The sequence below is a fragment of the Mytilus californianus genome, unplaced genomic scaffold (assembly GCF_021869535.1).
Source record: "Mytilus californianus isolate M0D057914Y unplaced genomic scaffold, xbMytCali1.0.p SCAF_12, whole genome shotgun sequence".
NCBI lineage: Eukaryota > Metazoa > Mollusca > Bivalvia > Mytilida > Mytilidae > Mytilus > Mytilus californianus.
In genome coordinates, this window is record NW_026262604.1 from 34,925,009 (window position 1) to 34,932,988 (window position 7,980).

Here is a 7,980-nt window from a genome sequence, read left to right on the forward strand (position 1 = left end):
GTGAATGAGTTATGAATAATAAAAAAATAATTAAACATTCTTTATTTTATAGTTTTTCTTTATTTTCAATTCTGTAAAGAGAGAGAGAGTAAAGAAGGGAAAATGGGAATAGATCTACTAATTTGATTTGCAACCGCTCGACTGAGCAGTTTGATTTATATTTACAATTCTGTACAATAAACGTTTTTACAATTCACATATGTACAAATGCATTTTTATCAAACAAATATATACATGTTACGTTGGAAAGGCAGTAGCCAGCCTGTTTCTCTTGACAATCACATTCAAAACATAAAGCGATTCACCATCAGAAGAGTACCCAATTTTAGTCGGGTACGCTTTGAGGCACAATTTTTGGGAAGTTTTGCAGTATGAAAAACTTGGATGCGCTACATGCTCGTCCAAAACATTTTTTTAACCAATCTAAGGAATTCGAACAAAATTTCGACTTCCCTTGGAACGATCTTTTCGGACATGGTTCTTAGGGTGCGCTTTGTTGGACAGTTCAGACACATGTTCCATCGATTCCAGATTCCATGACGAACCGAACGGATTGGAACCGGAAGAGCTTAATTCAATATGGAGGTTGGCATCGTAACATTTTTGACTCTCTCAGAAGACGAATAAAGAAATTGAAGACGACAACATTGATTATCTTAAAGCATCTTTTGGTGTCCCGGCTCGTAAACTTTCAATAAAATTTTCCGGCATTGTCGCGTTTTGGTCGGACACTTGTATATATGTTTATATTTTATTTATTACACTCTAACTGTATAACATTTAATTCTTCTCTGTTTGTGTAATTCTCGTTTTTCAATTTTCCGTAATTCCCATCCCCCCTCCCCCCTCAGGAGAGTTATTTAATTCTGAATGGAAAAATAATGTGAATGAGTTATGAATAATAAAAAAAATAATTAAATATTCTTTATTTTATAGTTTTTCTTTATTTTCAATTCTGTAAAGAGAACGAGAGAGAGTAAAAAAGGGAAAATGGGAATAGATCTACTAATTTGATTTGCAACCGCTCGACTGAGCAGTTTGATTTATATTAACAATTCTGTACAATAAACGTTTTTACAATTCACATATGTACAAATGCATTTTTTATCAAACAAATATATATATGTTACGTTGGAAAGTCAGTAGCCAGCCTGTTTCTCTTGACAATCACATTCAAAACATAAAGCGATTCACCATCAGAAGAGTACCCAATTTTAGTCGGGTACGCTTTGAGGCACACTTTTTTGGAAGTTTTGCAGTATGAAAAACTTGGATGCGCTACATGCTCGTCCAAAATTTTTTTTTAACCAATCTAAGGAATTCGAACAAAATTTCGACTTCCCTTGGAACGATCTTTTCGGACATGGTTCTTAGGGTGCGCTTTGTTGGACAGTTCAGACACATGTTCCATCGATTCCAGATTCCATGACGAACCGAACGGATTGGAACTGGAAGAGCTAAATTCAATATGGAGGTTGGCATCGTAACATTTTTGACTCTCTCAGAAGACGAATAAAGAAATTGAAGACGACAACATTGATTATCTTAAAGCATCTTTTGGTGTCCCGGCTCGTAAACTTTCAATATTTTTTTCCAGCATTGTCGCGTTTTGGTCGGGCACTTATATATATGTTTATATTTTATTGATTACACTCTAACTGTATAACATTTAATTCTTCTCTATTTGTGTAATTCTCGTTTGTCAATTTTCCGTAATTCCTATCCCCCTTCCCCCCTCAGGAGAGTTATTTAATTCTGAATGGAAAAATAATGTGAATGAGTTATGAATAATAAAAAAAATAATTAAATATTCTTTATTTTATAGTTTTTCTTTATTTTCAATTCTGTTAAGAGAACGAGAGAGAGTAAAAAAGGGAAAATGGGAATAGATCTACTAATTTGATTTGCAACCGCTCGACTGAGCAGTTTGATTTATATTAACAATTCTGTACAATAAACGTTTTTACAATTCACATATGTACAAATGCATTTTTTATCAAACAAACAAAATATGTGTTACGTTGGAAAGTCAGTAGCCAACCTGTTTCTCTTGACAATCACATTCAAAACATAAAGCGATTCACCATCATAAGAGTACCCAATTTTAGTCGGGTACGCTTTGAGGCACACTTTTTTTTGAAGTTTTGCAGTATGAAAAACTTGGATGCGCTACAGGCTCGTCCAAAAACTTTTTAACCAATCTAAGGAATTCGAACAAAATTTCGACTTCCCTTGGAACGATCTTTTCGGACATGGTTCTTAGGGTGCGCTTTGTTGGACAGTTCAGAACATGTTCCATCGATTCCAGATTCCATGACGAACAGAACGGATTGGAACCGGAAGAGCTAAATTCAATATGGAGGTTGGCATCGTAACATTTTTGACTCTCTCAGAAGACGAATAAAGAAATTGAAGACGACACCAGTGATTATCTTAAAGCATCTTTTGGTGTCCCGGCTCGTAAACTTTCAATAAATTTTTCCAGCATTGTCGCGTTTTGGTCGGGCACTTGTATATATGTTTATATTTTATTTATTACACTCTAACTGTATAACATTTAATTCTTCTCTGTTTGTGTAATTCTCGTTTGTCAATTTTCCGTTCTTCCCATCCCCCTTCCCCCCTCAGGAGAGTTATTTAATTCTGAATGGAAAAATAATGTGAATGAGTTATGAATAATAAAAAAAATAATTAAACATTCTTTATTTTATAGTTTTTCTTTATTTTCAATTCTGTAAAGAGAGAGAGAGTAAAGAAGGGAAAATGGGAATAGATCTACTAATTTGATTTGCAACCGCTCGACTGAGCAGTTTGATTTATATTTACAATTCTGTACAATACACGTTTTTACAATTCACATATGTACAAATGCATTTTTATCAAACAAATATATACATGTTACGTTGGAAAGTCAGTAGCCTGCCTGTTTCTCTTGACAATCACATTCAAAACATAAAGCGATTCACCATCAGAAGAGTACCCAATTTTAGTCGGGTACGCTTTGAGGCACACTTTTTGGGAAGTTTTGCAGTATGAAAAACTTGGATGCGCTACATGCTCGTCCAAAAAAAATTTTTAACCAATCTAAGGAATTCGAACAAAATTTCGACTTCCCTTGGAACGATCTTTTCGGACATGGTTCTTAGGGTGCGCTCTGTTGGACAGTTCAGAACATGTTCCATCGATTCCAGATTCCATGACGAACCGAACGGATTGGAACCGGAAGAGCTAAATTCAATATGGAGGTTGGCATCGTAACATTTTTGACTCTCTCAGAAGACGAATAAAGAAATTGAAGACGACAACATTGATTATCTTAAAGCATCTTTTGGTGTCCCGGCTCGTAAACTTTAAATAAATTTTTCCAGCATTGTCGCGTTTTGGTCGGGCACTTGTATATATGTTTATATTTTATTTATTACACTCTAACTGTATAACATTTAATTCTTCTCTATTTGTGTAATTCTCGTTTGTCAAGTTTCCGTAATTCCCATCCCCCCTCCCCCTTCAGGAGAGTTATTTAATTCTGAATGGAAAAATAATGTGATTGAGTTATGAATAATAAAAAAAATAATTAAACATTCTTTATTTTATAGTTTTTCTTTATTTTCAATTCTGTAAAGAGAGAGAGAGTAAAGAATGGAAAATGGGAATAGATCTACTAATTTGATTTGCTACCGCTCGACTGAGCAGTTTGATTTATATTTACAATTCTGTACAATAAACGTTTTTACAATTCACATATGTACAAATGCATTTTTATCAAACAAATATATACAAGTTACGTTGGAAAGTCAGTAGCCAGCCTGTTTCTCTTGACAATCACATTCAAAACATAAAGCGGTTCACCATCAGAAGAGTACCCAATTTTAGTCGGGTACGCTTTGAGGCACACTTTTTGGGAAGTTTTGCAGTATGAAAAACTTGGATGCGCTACATGCTCGTCCAAAAAAATTTTTTTAACCAATCTAAGGAATTCGAACAAAATTTCCACTTCCCTTGGAACGATTTTTTCGGACATGGTTCTTAGGGTGCGCTTTGTTGGACAGTTCAGACACATGTTCCATCGATTCCAGATGCCCCCAAGGGTGACTGGGGAATAGAAGTATGGTCACCATTGGTCTTCCTCCGAACGGCAGTAAAACCCGTGCTAAAGTGGGGCGTCCGTTTGGCTGTGCGGGATGTACAAATTTGCAGCCACGTCCGGTCAGAATGGGGACGTTAAATCCGATGCCTCGTGTAAAGAGAGTGCCACGCTCTTTGCACGTTAAGAACCCTTGCAACAACTCTTAGAGGGGTCCGTAGGTGACCTGTTGCAAGGCTAAATTTCTGTCCCTATCCAATATACCCTCATTTCCCGTGGCAGTCTAAATTTCTCCGACCATAATCCCTTAATCTTTTACAGAACCTACCTATTGTATTTATTGTGAACTTGTTCTCGTCCTGAATATGCATGAAATATTTGCCACTGGACGTTAAGCAACAAACAATCAATCAATCGATTCCAGATTCCATGACGAACCGAACGGATTGGAACCGGAAGAGCTTAATTCAATATGGAGGTTGGCATCGTAACATTTTTGACTCTCAGAAAACGAATAAAGAAATTGAAGACAACAACATTGATTATCTTAAAGCATCTTTTGGTGTCCCGGCTCGTAAACTTTCAATAAATGTTTCCAGCATTGTCGCGTTTTGGTCGGGCACTTGTATATATGTTAATATTTTATTGATTACACTTTAACTGTATAACATGTAAATCTTCTCTATTTGTGTAATTCTCGTTTGTCAATTTTCCGTAATTCCTATCCCCCTTCCCCCCTCAGGAGAGTTATTTAAATCTGAATGGAAAAATAATGTGAATGAGTTATGAATAATAATAAAAAATAATTAAATATTCTTTATTTTATAGTTTTTCTTTATTTTCAATTCTGTAAAGAGAACGAGAGAGAGAGTAAAAAAGGGAAAATGGGAATAGATCTAATTTGATTTGCAACCGCTCGACTGAGCAGTTTGATTTATATTTACAATTCTGTACAATAAACGTTTTTACAATTCACATATGTACAAATGCATTTTTTATCAAACAAATATATATATATGTTACGTTGGAAAGTTAGTAGCCAACCTGTTTCTCTTGACAATCACTTTCAAAACATAAAGCGATTCACCATCAGAAGAGTACCCAATTTTAGTCGGGTACGCTTTGAGGCACACTTTTTTGAAGTTTTGCAGTATGAAAAACTTAGATGCGCTACAGTCTCGTCAAAAAACCTTTTAACCAATCTAAGGAATTCGAACAAAATTTCGACTTCCCTTGGAACGATCTTTTCGGACATGGTTCTTAGGATGCGCTCTATTGGACAGTTCAGACACATGTTTCATCGCTTCCAGATTCCATCACGAACCGAACGGATTGGAACCGGAAGAGCTAAATTCAATATGGAGGTTGGCATCGTAACATTTTTGACTCTCTCAGAAGACGAATAAAGAAATTGAAGACAACAACATTGATTATCTTAAAGCATCTTTTGGTGTCCCGGCTCGTAAACTTTCAATAAATTTTTCCAGCATTGTCGCGTTTTGGTCGAGCAATTGTATATATGTTAATATTTTATTGATTACACTCTAACTGTATAACATTTAATTCTTCTCTGTTTGTGTAATTCTCGTTTGTCAATTTTCCGTAATTCCCATCCCCCCTCAGGAGAGGTATTTAATTCTGAATGGAAAAATAATGTGAATGACTTATGAATAATAAAAAAAATAATTAAATATTCTTTATTTCATAGTTTTTCTTTATTTTCAATTCTGTAAAGAGAGAGAGAGTAAAGAAGGGAAAATGGAAATAAATCTACTAATTTGATTTGCAACCGCTCGACTGAGCACTTTGATTTATATTTACAATTCTGTACAATAAACGTTTTTACAATTCACATATGTACAAATGCATTTTTATCAAACAAATACATACATGTTACGTTGGAAAGTCAGTAGCCAGCCTGTTTCTCTTGACAATCACTTTCAAAACATAAAGCGATTCACCATCAGAAGAGTACCCAATTTTAGTCGGGTACGCTTTGAGGCACACTTTTTTGAAGTTTTGCCGTATGAAAAACTTGGATGCGCTGCAGCCTCGTCAAAAAACTTTTTAACCAATCTAAAGAATTCGAACAAAATTTCGACTTCCCTTGGAACGATCTTTTCGGACATGGTTCTTAGGGTGCGCTCTGTTGGACAGTTCAGACACATGTTCCATCGATTCCAGATTCCATGACGAACCGAACGAATTGGAACCGGAAGAGCTAAATTCAATATGGAGGTTGGCATCGTAACATTTTTGACTCGCTCAGAAAACGAATAAAGAAATTGAAGACGACAACATTGATTATCTTAAAGCATCTTTTGGTGTCCCGGCTCGTAAACTTTCAATAAATTTTTCCAGCATTGTCGCATTTGGTCGGGCACTTGTATATATATTTATATTTTATTTATTACACTCTAACTGTATAACATTTAATTCTTCTCTGTTTGTGTAATTCTCGTTTGTCAATTTTCCGTTCTTCCCATCCTCCTTCCCCCCTCAGGAGAGTTATTTAATTCTGAATGAAAAAATAATGTGAATGAGTTATGAATAATAAAAAAAATAATTAAATATTCTTTATTTTATAGTTTTTCTTTATTTTCAATTATGTAAAGAGAGAGAGTAAAGAAGGGAAAATGGGAATAGATCTATTTTTCTTTATTTTCAATTCTGTAAAGAGAGAGAGAGAGTAAAGAAGGGAAAATGGGAATAGATCTACTAATTTGATTTACAACCGCTCGACTGAGCAGTTTGATTTATATTTACAATTCTGTACAATAAAGGTTTTTACAATTCACATATGTACAAATGCATTTTTATCAAACAAATATATACATGTTACGTTGGAAAGTCAGTATCCAACCTGTTTCTCTTGACAATCACTTTCAAAACATTAAGCGATTCACCATCAGAAGAGTACCCAATTTTAGTCGGGTACACTTTGAGGCACACTTTTTTTGAAGTTTTGCAGTATGAAAAACTTGGATGCGCTACAGGCTCGTCCAAAAACTTTTTAACCAATCTAAGGAATTCGAACAAAATTTCGACTTCCGTTGGAACGATCTTTTCGGACATGGTTCTTAGGGTGCCCTCTGTTGGACACTTCAGAACATGTTCCATCGATTCCAGATTCCATGACGAACAGAACGGATTGGAACCGGAAGAGCTAAATTCAATATGGAGGTTGGCATCGTAACATTTTTGACTCTCTCAGAAGACGAATAAAGAAATTGAAGACGACAACATTGATTATCTTAAAGCATCTTTTGGTGTCCCGGCTCGTAAACTTTCAATAAATTTTTCCAGCATTGTCGCGTTTTGGTCGGGCACTTGTATATATGTTTATATTTTATTTATTACACTCTAACTGTATAACATTTAATTCTTCTCTGTTTGTGTAATTCTCGTTTGTCAAGTTTCCGTAATTCCCATCCCCCCTCCCCCCTCAGGAGAGTTATTTAATTCTGAATGGAAAAATAATGTGAATGAGTTATGAATAATAAAAAAATAATTAAACATTCTTTATTTTATAGTTTTTCTTTATTTTCAATTCTGTAAAGAGAGAGAGAGTAAAGAAGGGAAAATGGGAATAGATCTACTAATTTGATTTGCAACCGCTCGACTGAGCAGTTTGATTTATATTTACAATTCTGTACAATAAACGTTTTTACAATTCACATATGTACAAATGCATTTTTATCAAACAAATATATACATGTTACGTTGGAAAGGCAGTAGCCAGCCTGTTTCTCTTGACAATCACATTCAAAACATAAAGCGGTTCACCATCAGAAGAGTACCCAATTTTAGTCGGGTACGCTTTGAGGCACACTTTTTTTGAAGTTTTGCAGTATGAAAAACTTGGATGCGCTACATGCTCGTCCAAAAATTTTTTT